Source organism: Agelaius tricolor, unplaced genomic scaffold (genome assembly GCF_023055355.1).
Source record: "Agelaius tricolor isolate 1412-34295 unplaced genomic scaffold, bAgeTri1.0.p SCAF_10, whole genome shotgun sequence".
Lineage (NCBI taxonomy): Eukaryota > Metazoa > Chordata > Aves > Passeriformes > Icteridae > Agelaius > Agelaius tricolor.
In genome coordinates, this window is record NW_027269270.1 from 10,800,075 (window position 1) to 10,815,656 (window position 15,582).

At 40.3% G+C, this 15,582-nt stretch overlaps 1 protein-coding gene across 3 annotated transcripts in view; it reads right to left on the bottom strand.

Moving 5' to 3' along the window:
- PARD3B (par-3 family cell polarity regulator beta) overlaps nt 1-15,582 on the bottom strand; it is a 392,403-nt gene that overhangs the window by 98,634 nt on the left and 278,187 nt on the right. The gene's annotated exons all lie outside the window — the stretch shown is intronic.

Below are 15,582 nucleotides of genomic sequence, written 5' to 3' on the forward strand. Positions count from 1 at the left end.
TGTGAAAGTCTGCAGCATTGCCCCCGTGATCTTTCTTATACGCTTTTTACTTTTCATGTCAGCCCAAACTGCCTCAAGTGGAACAGCTGAACTACTGTGACTATACTTAAGCTGTAAATCATTGACTTTATGTTTCTCCACAGACAAAAGCAGAAATTTTGCAAATAGTCAGGCTCATAAGATAATGATCCAATTTTTTTGTGAATTTAATTAATAATTCTGAGCTTGTAGTCAAATGAAGTGATTGGGAACTCTGCAACAAGTCTTCCAGACAATAAGAACTTGGTTAGAAAGGGAATGATGGATGTGAGAGAGAGACACATAGCATATGGTACTAATCAAAAGGGCAAATACTACAGGTAGTAACATGAGATGCTTTATAGTGCCTCTGTCATGGACTGTGCTGGGGAGCAGAGAGCCTCTATAGTTTTCTCTTTTTTCCTATGTGTTGCTGTAGAGATAGATGGTGTCTTGTATTCTTTGAGGGATCCTTTGCTCAAAACACACACCTTGTCTACAAGCAATCTTCAGTTCTTTTTTCATGGTCCCTACTCATTTCAGCACTTGCAGAAATACAGAATATACTTTCCACGCTTTTCCTGAGTGTAAAGCAGCACACTGATTTCACTGCTTCTTTCCGAGTTCCAGCAGTTCCAAGAGACTGGAGTCACACACCCCATGAGAAGGTGGTGGTGGCAGTGAAGGCAGCAGTCAGGAAACATGAGAGATACAGAGGTTGTACATAGAGTGAGGAGAAACAAAATAAGGCGGGTGCACAGGTATGAAATTACCCAGGTGAAAAAGAAAAGCCAAATGAAACTCTGCATATATTACTCTCTACAGAGATGCTGGGCAGCCAAACAAGAAATCACCTGGGTATGAGCACCAGGAAGCTGCTCCTGAAACACCCCTGCTTGCTGACACTTGCTCATGCTGGCAAGGTCTCACTGCAGTTTTCTCAGGAGGCCATATTAACACTTGCATCTTGGTCATAATCCAGCTCTGGTACTTTGTTTATATTCAGGCTGCCTGCTTTTCTCTCACAGTTTCAATTATAGGTTTGTGGAGTTTCATATTTGACTGCAGCATGTATTGATTTTGAAAACATTATTCTTGGGCATTTTTTATTGCTGCAGGGAGTTGAAGTTGGATATGTTGCATACTCAAGAGAAACGTAAAAAAACCAAGTCTTTAACACACGTCCCTTCAAGTCTAGATATTATTTCTTGCTTACTGGAGAAATACATTTAAATAAAATAAAGTGACAATTTTGATTGCAAGAACTGCCAACATGACAAACCTTTCAAAAACAGTGCTGTTCACTGGTAGAATTGCTCCTGCCATAAATTTGGCAAGTTTCAGTGTAATTATAAACTGGGAATAATGAGTTGGTCTTGATGAAAACAACTTTTGTTGCTGTGCTGCATTGAAGGCAGTGTGGCCAGCAGGCTGAGGGGGGTGATTCTGCCCTTGCACTCCACTCTCATGGGACCCCATCCTGTGTTGTGTCTCTCTAAGTTGGACTGTTCTGTTCCCCCTATCATGCAATGGTTCTGCCCTGGTTCTCCCTTCCCTCCTTTATGCTGCCAGTTATCCCAACTCCTCCCCAGTTGCCTTGGAGATTATTGTGCCCTTTCTCAAATCCCTCCCTGGTGCCCTGTCCGTCACTCGGTGCTCCCACCCTTCTCTCTAGAACTCTCTAGAAGCTTCCAGCTAGAGCGTCAAGTGATTGGCTCAGGGGCTGGGGCCCCACCCTCAGGTTATCCCCATTGGTGCTCTCCCTAAGTCAATCTTTTGTATCCCACTCCCCTCTGAAACCCTATTTGTCCAAGGACTGACTCCTCCCCTGTGTCCCTCCCTCCTTATAAGCTGCTGCAACCCCTCCCTCGTTCTCTTTGGTTGTCGGTTCCCCTGGTACCCAGTAAACCTGGATTCATCACAGCTGGAGGGTGCTCTCTTCTTTTTCTGCTGACCATAGCCATAAGCCAAGCCACGTCCTACCACAGGGTAGTGCTGCTGGCATAGCACAGAGCGTTTGCCTCAGGTGCTGTCCCAAACCACGGAGATTGGGATAATGCCCCCATACTGCTAGCGGTGCTGGATGGCCAGCCGGGACGTCCGAGAAGGACAATCAATCTTTCTCCAGCTGGACCGCTTCAATCCTGAGTGCTGCATCCAGCTCTGGGGGCCTCCAACATAAAAAAGGATGTGGAGTTGTTGGAGTGAGTCCAGAGGAAGCCACAAAGGTGGTCAGAGGGCTGAAGCACCTCTCCTATCAAGAAATGCTGAGAGAGCTGGGGTTGTTCAGCCTGGAGAAGTTCAATAAGGAGAGATCTTATTGCACCTTCCAGTACCTAAAGGGGGCTAGAGAAGAGATGGACAGGGACTTTTCCCAAGGGCAAGGAGTGATAGGACACAGGGGAATGGCTTTAAAGTGAAAAGGGGTAGGTTTAAATGAGATATTAGGAAGAAATTGTTCACTGAGCATGGTGAGGCACTGGAACAGGTTGCCCAGGGAAACTGGAGTTGCTGGAGGTGTTCAAGGCCAGGTTGGATGGGGCTTTGAGTAACCTGAGACAGTGGAAAGTGTCCCTGCCCATGGCAGGGTGGAACTGGTGATCTTTAAGGTCCCTTCCACCCAAACCATGATATGACTCTATGACTATTTCTTTGCAATTTTTTGCTTCAGATAGATTTGTGTGGGCTTAAAATGTTGACTTGTTAAACTAAGTATGCAGCATATAGCTCAAGGCTAGGGAAATATTCAGATGTAGCTTCTTTTTTTTGGCCTGTTCTGCCCATTGCTAAACATCCATTCTCTTATTATTATTATTTTTCTTTCCATTCTCTTATTGTTATGTTTTTCAGCTCAACAAAAATCTTGCACAAATATTAGAAAATAAAAGCAGCAAAAAATTTAACAGCATTAAGAAAAGAAATATACACAGACAGCATTAAACCACAAAGAGCCAAGTATTATCTCTGCCTAAATTTATACACCCTGTCCTAAAAGTTATGGTCTGCTCACTGAAGTGTTCTAATTGCCATAGGCTTCTGATGATAAAATTAACTTCCAGCCATTGTAATTTTGCATGGGTTTGTGAGGTTTAATAGTCTCTGCTGCTTATTGGAACAACAACAAAAAAGAGGTAGTAAGAGTACTTGCTGCATGATCAGATTAGGTTTCATCATATTATCAGTATGAGGGCCTCCACTGATTTCAACAAGAACAGGATAAAATCTATTGTCAAATTATACTATGGAATTAATCAAGTCCATATTAAAATTCTATGGAAACTGAATGGCTTTAGGATTTGAAAATGCCAATTCTCCAGGCAATGAATAATTGGACTGTGGTAAAATCTGCCTTCCATATTAATAGTATTGTCAGCAGAACAAAAACATTACTGAAAAATTGTATGGTACACAAATTTTTAAAATGTCTGTTTTGCTATACTGTGCACAGTCAAATTTGCTTCAACTTAATATCTGATTGATTCATTACTGTGAAAACCTTTTATAACAAATGGAGAAATATAACTAGAAGACCTGAAAACAAATGGATCAGCTCTATCTTCTCATTCTATAGCCATCTATAATCAATTTATGTCAAATGAAGCCACTGGTCATTGCAATGACAGTAAGGAAATAAATCCATGCCTTCCCAGGTTGAGTGAATGCCCCAGTTCTTTGATTATTCACTGTAAATGCCTGGGAAGCACAGTTAAAGATGTTACACAGCCCTGTTTACCTTAGTACACTTTTCAGTTGGGAAAGTTAATGTTCCAACTACTCAGAGGACAGCTCTCCTGTAAATAAAAACATAAAGGGTTTTTCTTTATGTGAACAGATCTTTGAGCACTTTGTGCTTTTGGGAAAAGCCCATATGCAGCTGTTGGAAATATGCTGTGCAAGAGTGAGGCATTATCCTATTTCTATTAATTTCAAAGGGTGCCCTGCAAACAACTGAAATCGTTCCCCTCAGAAACATTAAGAAAATAAAGTCTCTGAATACCAAATGTATGTTGTCTTGCAGTATTTATTGCCATTCTATTTGCTATAGCATTAAAGCATATGTATGCTTCTTTCCAAGGATTCTAAGGGATAAAAATGAAAACAAACCTACTACAGACCTGCTCTGTTATTACTTGGGATAAATGTCTTGCATGCAAGACCTAAAGCTGTGGTCATGGCAACACTTCGTTTCTGTGTGGAGCCGTGGGCTTCCAGATCTCAAATGTGTTGATATTTGCTTCAAGGATTAAAAAGCAGGCAGGTCTATAGTCCCAGATTTCTAAGCAGCAGAAACATCTGGTGGGTGGAACCTTGAAGCTGCTTGCTGACTAAATTCATAAATTTGGATTTCTTAGCTAATTCAGTTGCCCAAGATCAGGAGGTTCTACCACAGTTAACAAGGTACATAATGGAAGTACAAACATCTGTGGGAAAATAATTCAAGAGAGCCTATGACACAGTCAAGCAAGGCACAAATCCTAACACTGTCAGAAAATCTTGACATCTCCAGAAATGATTTGTAAAAACCAGAGCGATTTGTAAAGTACATATAACAAAAGCTCTGACTCTAAGTCATTTCACAGCAAAATGGGGAAAAATGCTGAGATTATTAAAGCAGGTCCCTTATGAAACGCTAGAAATAACTCTTAAAATTAAATTTAAATGTGAGTAAGAATGAATAAGTGAGAAAGAAAGATAAAGATACTAATAAGGTATGATTTTCAGGTCCACACAGGGACTATAAAAAGCTTATTAAGTGCCACTACTGCGGTGTGTTTTAAGTTATTTTATCACTCAGCTTTTACGGTAGAAGAAATACTCTAGAAGCAGCGCTGTGCTTTGATTAATTGCTTTCATACATACACTTTTACAGAGTATTAAACATTGCTGTAAAGATCCTTAGTGAATCAGACTTGATGGTGATTACAGGCCAGGCTCATTTTACATTTATGTTAATAGCAGCATTAATGAAATACATCTTTCACATTTTTAGTGGCTCTCTAAATACCTAAAAGGTTTGTTACTAAATGTTTACTTACTGGGCAGAAATGTGCCATTGAGTATTACACCATTGGGATCAAGAGCTTTGCAACAGCTTAAAAAAAACTACAGAAAGAAAAGAACCTGTTTTGGTAAAACATGGAAAAAGGGCAGCTGGGTGCTGGGGGACTGTGGACAGGAGGGGTTAAGCATCTCCTTGCCTGGTCCTCTGCCAGCCCCTTGCTCCCAGAGAGTGGATCCCATTCCCTCTGTGGAGGATTTAGCCCCAGCAACATGGAGACGCCCCTCCCAGTGTACAGCACACATTACAGCAAAACCTCCTCACAACAGAGCCTTGCCCAGGAGCAGGTTTTGACCCAATCTCCCTGCTTTGGCAGGGTGAAAGGAAGGTGCCAATAAGATGATGAACACAGGTGAGGGTTATTTCAGCCCCTGATGCTCTCTGCTCCTGGGTGGGGAGTGCCTCCAATTCTGGGACAGTGCTCTGTACAACACCAATACTGTTGGGTAAATTGGAAAGGGAACTGGAGAATAAAGAGGAAAAAAAGGACTTTTTGGTGAGGTTTGATTGCAGGAAAGACTTTTGCAGCTGGGCTGCTGCCTCCCTGTTCTCCCATTACTAGGGCTCACTCCCAGGGCAGCAAGAAGAGGAGGGCAGCAAAATCAGCAGCTTTCCATGGCAAACAACAGGGCAGCATAGGCAACCAAAACCAAAACCCTTGCAAAGGGAAAAAAGGACCTAACCTCTGATTTATTACATCACTGGAAGCATGGAACAAATTGTCCAAGTATGCTATTCTACAATTATTATTTGTGTTTCACAAATGCAGCTGAACTTCATGAATGTGAGTATCCTCATATTTAGCTATCTTAAGATAATTTTCAGAGATATCCACATTATGCTAATGCTGTGATCAGAGTTAAAACTATTATGATCAGCAGGAAGAGAGAAGTTATGCAGAAGTTGCAAATATAAAAATATCCACCTTATTATGTTCCTGTACATCAAAATTAAGCAAACAAGTGCCATTTTTGTATTTTTAAATTTATTTTTTATTTACTGTATCAGACTGCTGGAGCTAGACTAAAATGACTGAACTTCCAGAACCAGTCTAATGGGAGTAAAACTTATCTTTTAAGAACTCTGATTAAACACAACCTCCCCCCACCCGTTTATTTCTTTGATGCCCAAATTAGCATCTTTTCTGCAGCATGCTGAATTAATTAGTACAGTGACAAAGAATTAGTCCAAATAAGATCAAAGCTGAAACCATATTTATCTGGAATTTGAAATTAAGAGCAGAGAGTATTAACCCTCAGCACTTCAAGGAGCTTTCCACATGGCACACTTAGTAAGACTTCTGTGAGTTCATTCAAAATAAATCAACAGTGCAATTTTTTTCCCCACTGAAGTTTTGCTAAAAGGAAAATAAATTTGCCATGAATTCTGCTACAATGCAAAACAGCCTTTAATGCAGACCCTGTACATGCTGCTCATTATGTAACTTGTAGGCATCAGTAGAACAAAGCAAACAAAGCTGAGAAAAGATACTTAATCACATTTGTATTAATGCATGGATCATCACATTGTTCACAGACTTAAGGGCTACTGAAAGAATTCCCAGCACGGAATCTGAAAAGCTGCCTGCTGTAACACCTCACAGGTAAATAATCTATAATCTTCAGTGGACAGGGTCACACACAGAAATGAAATGTCAAACAGAAGCCCTAAATTACACACTGAAGTTTCAAGTTTACTCTTAGAGTATCAACCATGTGGACAGCAATAGAGGACAATCTTCATTTCTGGTATCACTGCCTTGAATATTATCTGTGTTTCTGTACCAGGTAAGACTGGATGCTGTTTCCCATGTGACATGCAGGAGGCTGATCTTTTGCCTAGAAATTGCAGAATGGAGGCAATTTAAATAGCACCCCCAAAATCTTCTCACCCATCTTTCCAAAGCCTTTAAGCCCCCCATAACCTTATTTTTTAAACATAGAACTTGCTCTTAAAAAGATAGAGGTGAGTTACTGTAACTCACTCTGATAATTAGGTACTAGGAAATTCTTAACAGCAGAGCAGTCCTGCTCATCTGTACCATATGCAAAATCTTACTTGTGCAGTATAAAAAATGACCAAAGACAAAACCCAAGGGAATGTGATGGCACCCTAAGACTTGGGCCACCCGAGCTCAAGTGTGAACGAAGTCCATCTACTGAACCAATGGAATAGAATAAATCTCATCAACTACTGTGTTAACCTAGACAATAGAAGGCAGCTGAGAAGAGTCATCCTTCATACTTCAAGGACCTTATTTTTAGAAAACATGCTGAGGTAGTCTGAGTCCTGGAGGCAGCATTTATGAAAAGGGGTCACTACTTCTATTATCTGACCAGGAAAATGGTAATATTCAATGCCAGCTATACATCTGTTTCCATCAAATGATGTTTTAATCATCCAGCGACCACACTGCTAGTCTCTTTGGTCATGAGGACAAAAATTCAGCATCCTACGTTACATATATCACAAAAGAAAAATCTGCAGTGAACAAGGACAGCTGTGATTTATAGCTTGATCAGAAGGAGGAAAAAAAATCAATTTATGGTCTGTCCAATGCAACAAGCACTGCCCGTTTGCCCGCCAGACTGTGGAACTACCCTGTACCAAAGTAAGAAATTATTCCCATATATTCTTATTTGTCCCTGCTTCCACAGAGAAGCAGTTATTTCCCCCTCCTGGTTTCCCTTTACAGGCATGTAATTTCTTCTGAAGCGAATACTAATTCTGTTCCAAACCGTGCAGAGAAACATTGCTGCACCTTCCCTGAAAGGGCTCTGTAAATGGCAACCTGCCAGCCCCAGGGGAACATGATAATCCCATCCATGTCTTGGGCATGGGAACTCCACATTCAAAACAAAAGGAAAAAAACAGACCTTGACTTTGCTTTCCTAATTTCCATTTCATAGTCTCAGGAAAAGGGAAGGGGAAAGGGAAAAGAAGTAGGCAGTTAGGCTTGCTATTAATTTTTCAGGATATTTGTTATTCTTTTCCGTGCAGCAAAATACAAATGCAGTTTCTGACTGAGCTATTCCTCTAAAGTGCAGTCATTAAGGCAAAGTAGGAGATGCAGAGTGGCTGTGCAGTCTGCTGAAGTTGCCAGCAGCCCCTCCAGAACCACTTGCTGACTTTGTGGTTTTCAAAATCCTGCAGTCAAGTGAGAGCCAGCACACCTCTATCCCAGCAACACCTGCAGCCCTCTGCAGGTAGCTGAGAGCCACTTAAAGGTGGGACAGGGAAAAGACCAATTGAAGGGAGCTAAAGGGTAGCTCTTTGGGTGCCAAACTTGACAGAAACAGGCTACTGAATTTTTTCTTTTGTTTCAGGTTTTCTTCTGTGCTGGGTATCTCTTTTGCTTATTACCAGCCACACGACCCCAGACTTCACTGAAGTATCAGCTACATGTGTATGTATATATATTATGCATGTTTGTCAGAGAAGGACTTTTCATTTTTCTCATAACTCTCACAGTATTCACTGCTTTTCTTAGCATTTTAGATGCTCATGCACTTCATGAGAATCTCCAGTTGCACTACAAAACTTTTTGCTCAGCCCTCTTGGCTATGGAAAAACAACATAGAACTGTGACATTATCAGAACTGCAGATACAAAACTCATGAGGCAAATTAAATACACGACATTTGCAAAACGAAACTGAAAACCTGCTACATTTGCACTCAGAGCCATGATATTTTGAGGTGTCAGACTTGCTAATCATCTCACCACTGCAGGGCTCACCTTCTCACAGGCCTTCCTCCCCTTACATGTCACAGTGGGGATTTGTTGGGGCTTATCTGACTTTCATGAAGCAAACCTGCACATTGCAGGTTCCAAAAAGATCTCCAAGGAATAATATCCTTGGAAATAGCAGGAATACAGAGGACTCCCCTCCCTGTTTCAATCGAGACAACATGCCAGTCTTCATGAAGGCTCCATTCTGTGACTTTAATGAGTAGTTAATGTTGAGCATATATCATCATATCCATTCCAATATGAAGAAATTGAGTCACAAAGGGTAAAAATTATGTGCTCAGTTTAAAATATCCTGTTCTCTTTCTCTTCTGATCAACTCAGAGCTATGATTCCATTACCTCTGCATATCCACCTGCCTCATTTTCTAGCCCGTTTGCTATGATGCTTTTCCCCCTTGACTACATCCCCATCTCCTTTGAGTTCTCTTCTCATCCATTTCCTTCTTCTGCCCAACACACTTGCTCTCCTCCTTACTCCACACTCCTTTCACATGCTCTACTGCTGCACTGCTACAGAAACAGCTCTTTCTGGGGATTTCTGATGGGGACTGCCCAAAGGGAATGTGTCTTGGGCACCAGCACTCTTGCTTCCGAGACACCGAGCAGCAATCTGCAGTGAGGACATGCAGAGACCTCTCTCCTGGCTCAGAGATCTCTCCAGAGAGATCTCTACCACTCTTACTCAGCAAGATGCATTAGCCTTATTTGAGCTCAGGCTCAGAGTACTCGATAAACTCTGAACTAAGAGAATTCACAGTAAAGAGATGCTTTTGAAGGGAGATATAAGAGGGAGAGAATGGCTCTTGAATAGGCAAGGGAGGTTGTAAAGGCAAAAAAAGCCCTACTTGCTTTTAGGTTTCATAATGGACCTCTAAAGATAAAGCAACACAAATTCCTCCTCTGTGCCTTTACTATAGCTGGCATTTTTACAAAGCAGTAGCATTCAAAACAATGCCAAAGTAAGAGAGGAGTTATGTATATGCTGTATTTTGAAAGATGTGTTTTGGCATAACAAATAAGAGATGTTTTTGCATTTTTAAACTGTCAAAATCAGTTCTTCTGATAAATAATACCTTCCCTCCCTGGCCTTGGCTATTGTACATTACTAATTAGACGTAGTAGTTTGTGGTTAATATCCTTCCCCACAGATTTATTATTAGCTTGTATATTCTTTTCAGTAGAATTGTGCTAATGGTGAGGTCTGCTGGAGGCCAACTGCATGAAGCCACTGGGAGGAGAAATCTGTTTGCCTGTCAAAACAGTGGCTATCAATTAGAACTGTAAATGTGATTCCTTTAAGTGTCTTGGATGGTAGCAGAGACTTCCAGTGATGGATTAGGGGGCTGAATCACTTTCATATTGCACTAAAGGAAGCTTTCAAGCAAACAGCTATCTGCATGAAACAAATTCACCTTTTTTTTTTTGAGCAAGTCTAGAAGAACCTGTCTGACCTGCCAACATTCCCCTCTGCTGTTTTCCCAGAAATTCCCAGAAACACAGCACTTAATGTGGCACCCTGACAAAACTGATACTAGATTATTCTGTGGTTTTCTTAGGAAAGCTTGGCTTAGGATAGCTACAGCAATAGAAGAAAGAAACAATGAAGCTGCTGAAAGACACGATCCATAACAAAGAAGCAGTGAGACAATGCAATCCCACCGTTCAGTGACTGGGGATGCAGTCCTGGCACACAGATAGCAATTTCCCCTCTGACACAAGCACCCAGCTCTCATTAGCATCACTAAGAGTTGTGTGGACATACTGATGGGAATATGTCTCCCTGTATTTTGTAGGAAATTAACACCACTCGGGGACTGAAGGAGGCACTGAAGGAGTCACTCTCAGACATACCCTCTGCCAGTTAATTAAGCAAAAACCTCTGCCACAAGTCTCAAGAGGAAGCTCTTCCCTATTCTCAGTACAGCAAACCTGACACAAAGCGAAATGTCAGGAGCAGGACCTAGGAAATGGGGATGTTCAGGGAAGGTGAACTTCAGCCTGCATTTGCCAAGCACTTCTGCCACCAGGTTTTGGTGAATTTTGAAAATAATTACAAGGAATCAAATTGATTAGTTACGGCTGAATTTAAGCTTTAAGAAAATATCTTCAGCTCTCATACATTGTGGCTTTTGGTTACTGGTTATTTTCAGCAAGAGTAATCCTACATAGCACATATAAAAACCAGGCAGCCAGACTAACCCTCCAGGACTCCACTGCTATTTTCATTCCAAGAGACAGTGACTAACCAATACAGGAGAAAGCAAAGGACTCAAGAATACTCACAAAATGTGGCTCTGGCAGCTACAGGACAATGGTTCAGGATGGGGAAGGTTTCATCCAGTCATTAAACAACAGACTGTCTCATCAGGCTGATCAGCTAAACTGAACCTACTAAAATCCTTTCCTTGATACCACTTTATAAATTAAAAAAAAAAATCAGAACTAAGTGACTAAAAGTTTAGTCAATTATATGAACTACACAGCTCTGTCATATCTGTTTGCAATAGTATTGGTCATGAACTGTGAGCCAGAAAATTTCCTTGGAAGATTTCAATGAAAACCTGGCAATCATTCCTGTTTCTTGACTCTTAGTAGAAGTAATTCTGGTACAATCAGATAAAGAAATACATTTTTCTGGACAAAGTCAGAGAAAATTGCTTGAACAGTGTTTAAAACAATGAAGTACCTTTGCTGGCTACTAAAATCATGTACCTTGAAATTGCATGAACACCATCAACAGCCCAGATTCCCAGAACTTTTTCCTTCTTGCATATTTCTTGTCTTTCACATTGACTCCCAAACACAAATGTTCATAAAGTATTTTAAAAGTGGTTATTTGTTATTGCTGTTTATATTGCTAGACAGGTAACTTTTGTGTGACAGTGCAGAAAAATCTCTGCTTTCTTGTTCAGATACAGGAAGGCATGTTCACCAAACAAAGGCTTTGACTTCTTTTCTCACAGCTCCACATCTCCATGTGAATAAGGTTATAGTCACTCATTCAACTATCTCCAATACCAAACCACTGGTGCTAATTCTACCAAGAGTCCAAATGAGAACAGAGACCTTAAGAATTCTGCATGTTACCACCTTAGCTCCAAGAAGTCACTCTAAAAACCATCTTCATTATGAGGGTGGTTAAAAAAAAGTTAAATTCAAAGCCCATAGTGGCATAGAAGGCTGAACAACACAGATGAAGTCTATCTCTTTCTCTCTCTCTGTAAAACTTCTGCCACAGGAGCTGCCAGTATCACTGCATGAATAAAAACTCAATGGTGTTGATAAAAAACTATTCCAGGCTGTGTAGTCATTCAGTGAACCTGAGTCTCTTTTGTTTCCAAACTGTGCTTGATACAATCACAGTTTCTCCTGAATGTATCAGACATTAGCTGTTGTCCATCAAACAATTCACAGGGAAAAATTCTGGCTTACAAGTTACCCATGAATTACTGAACACAATCAGTATTCAGTACCATGAACATTCTGCTTATTCATCATGAACTGCAACTGATCACATGCACTGTTTCTATTTCTTAACTTGATAAATCGTTTTTTAAAAACTACCTTCACAAACACAGGGGAGGAGAAGCCACTCTGCACTTCCTGAAAAACATGTTTTGGCAATGGGCCCAAAAATTTACTGCATTAAAAACCCCCACAACTATATGAACACAAATTGTACCACACGAGCGATCACAATTGATGAATTACATTTAGCTGAAAGTATTTAATCTGTAAAACAAACTAGAGACCTGACTGTGAAACAACTTAAGCATCTGCATTTCGATTTCTCTGCTGTATGCTTGGTCTCCTATGATAGGAAACAGAGAAAAGAGTGCCTAATTTATCAACTATATATACCACTCATCATTTGATCTCTCTATACCACTATTTATTTTGATTTATTAGTTACAACATTTAAAACAATTTTTTGTCATGATAATTGAGTTGTCTTTCTAGTCTTATTGTTGTGTATCTAGACAACTGCATTAAAGATGTAGAGAATTTCAGACAAAGTTGCATTATCGATTTAGAGTGCCACGATGATGTTATTTTGTTGTGTTCTTATAACTAAAAAGCCCAGTTGTCTGGCTTCAGTTTTTCTTCCCATGTGGGGAAAATGAAATCCTTTTACCCCTCTCCCAGCAGTCATATATCTTCCTGCCGCCTCCTGTCTCACTTGTACCACTGTCTCTTTTCCAGCCGCTGCTGGAAACACAAGTATCACTACAAATACAGTCCAGTGATTCCGGGGGGAAGGAAAAAAAGCAACAGGATACAGGAATGTAAAGCAGATATCATGGACAAATTCAAGATCCTGAATTTTCAATAACTGGAAAAAAAATAGCTGTACATGTGGAAAAAACCATTCCCCTCAAGTCCACTCACAATAGCTGGAATTAACAACTAGATCTTTTGTGCTGTTGGACATACTTCCTCTAGCAATTAGCTGGCATATTCTCTAAACAGGCAGAGTTGTAAAAGCCAGCTAATATCCTAGTGCTTCTATTGGAAATCTTTACCAAAAATCACTAGTCTTTAACAGATTGGTTGAAAACTGGTTTCAAATAGGGTACTTTCCTGTTTTACAGAGGACAGTGAGAATTTCATCTTTAGGTACCTAATGTGGCTAGTGGTGTTTGAAACAAATGAAAAAGGAAAAGTAAAGAAATGAAAGTGCCCAAAGGTTCTTATCTTGCTCAAGACATATCCAGAAGGTGAAATGGAGAGCCTAAAAAGCAAAAAGCTATGCACTAAATATCTTGACCTGTGAGGTGATTTTATGTTTGTTACCAGCATTTTCTAGAAATATATTTAGTTGACAGCACATTCCAATTAGACTTACTAGCACAACTAGTCAAAGCCAGATATGAACAGGGACATGAACAGCACCCCACCTGGGCATTCCTTCTTTTTCTAGTAGCTGCTCCCTGAATTTGAGCATGGCCTAGGAGACAAGCTCAAGACATGCTTTCCATGTCATTGTGATTCCAATCACAGCCTATCCTAAGGAATGTTCATTTTTCTGAAGCAAGGCCAAAAGAGAAAGGTCTATTTCATTCCAGTCCATCTTTTTATATCCCCCAGTAGATGCAGAGTTCACCATTTCACAGAAACAGCAGCACAGAACAAAACTCAAAAACTCACAGTTGAAATTTGCTTATGTGGCTGGATTCTCACAGCTCGGCCTTTTCTACTCCTTCTACCTGTTACCCTCATCTAGAACAAATTAAATGCAAAAACTGAAAAAAAATCTTTCCATTCTGTTAACAAACTAAAGTTTAATCAATGTAAATTAAGTTATTGTACCAATTTCCACAACTCTTTAAAGCTCACAAAAGCCTGCAAAGCTAGAAAAACGGATGTTTTCAATTGGTTTTTGCCAGTGGTGTGAAACACATCCCTTCCACCCCTTCTTAATTTTGTTTACATAGCATCATTTCCAAGGGCCCAAAGTGTGGCCTCCCCAAAGCTGCAGAACCTGTCAATTCTATCCTCATACTATTCCATGTGTTTTTGCAACGAAGTAGGAATGATTTTTTTCCCCTGCAGTGTCTTACAAAAGTGATTAAGGATAAATAAGTGCTTCTGAACTGAAATGCATAGGACCCTATGCAAACAGATTCTTTTTGTATTTGAGAAGAAGCCTCATCAGCAAATCAGCAAAAAGCCCAAAACTCAAGAACTGACAGATGAAACTTCTTTATCTGGCTGGATCCTCACAGTTCTGCTTTTCCTATGGTTTCCACCTGTTACCCTAGAACAAATTAATTGCAAAAAAAAAAGAAAACAGTTTTGTTGTGCACAAGGTCAGTCAGCAGGTCTCCTGATCACCAGGAGAATGGGATATCCCACAGGCTTCAGACAGCGACAAAGCCCAGAACTCCAGTTGGAATGCTGCAGCAAGGACTGCCAAGGAAGCAGTAGGATGCAAAGAGTCTGTCCCACAGTTTTTCTTCTGGACAAAGGCTGGAGGCCTTGAGGTAATGCTAAGGTTGAGGTAACAACCTATATTAGCTACTCTTAGATTAACCAATTTTCAGCTATGCTGCCTGCATTCTGACCCACCATTATCCACACCCCTCACCTCACCTCAGTATTGACAGAAGTCAGTCAGTATTGGAACAAATGAAACTGAAATCAGAATACACAGAATTGCTGTAAAATCTAATAAATCTGACATTTAACTGTAGAGCAAAGCTTGTTTTGTTCAATGAGAAAATCAGACATACCAAAGTTGAAAAAAAAGTGAATATTGTAAATTTATTCAGAACATTTTTTGATCCAATCTACTTTTACTTCAAGAGCTCCTCAGAACTTCTCATCTGAACTCTTAAAAAAAATCCCCACTCATTCAAGACCGTATCTTGTACAACACCACACTCAAAAAAGATGTTGCAAGGCTGCTATCCAATTTTCTTTTTCAACACCCTTCTCCTAGGCAGAATGTGTTCATAGCAAAAATGTCATCTCTCCACTTATATTCAATGCCAGAAACATACCTATACAAATCAAGAAGACCATAATGCTCTGTTTGACAATGTCTGCAGAGCAGGCAGACTTGATTATATTCCCTAATCTAGCCTAGCTAGTATTTTTTCCTGTTAGCAACTCATTGATGGTGTAGATTGCTCAAGAGCTGCAGAGAATCAGCTGCAGTTGGATAGAGGGGACCTCTCTCCCAAGGCTGTCCTATGAACACATTCCTCTCAGTTACCTCAGACATCACTGTGCTCTCTAAATGCTACAGTT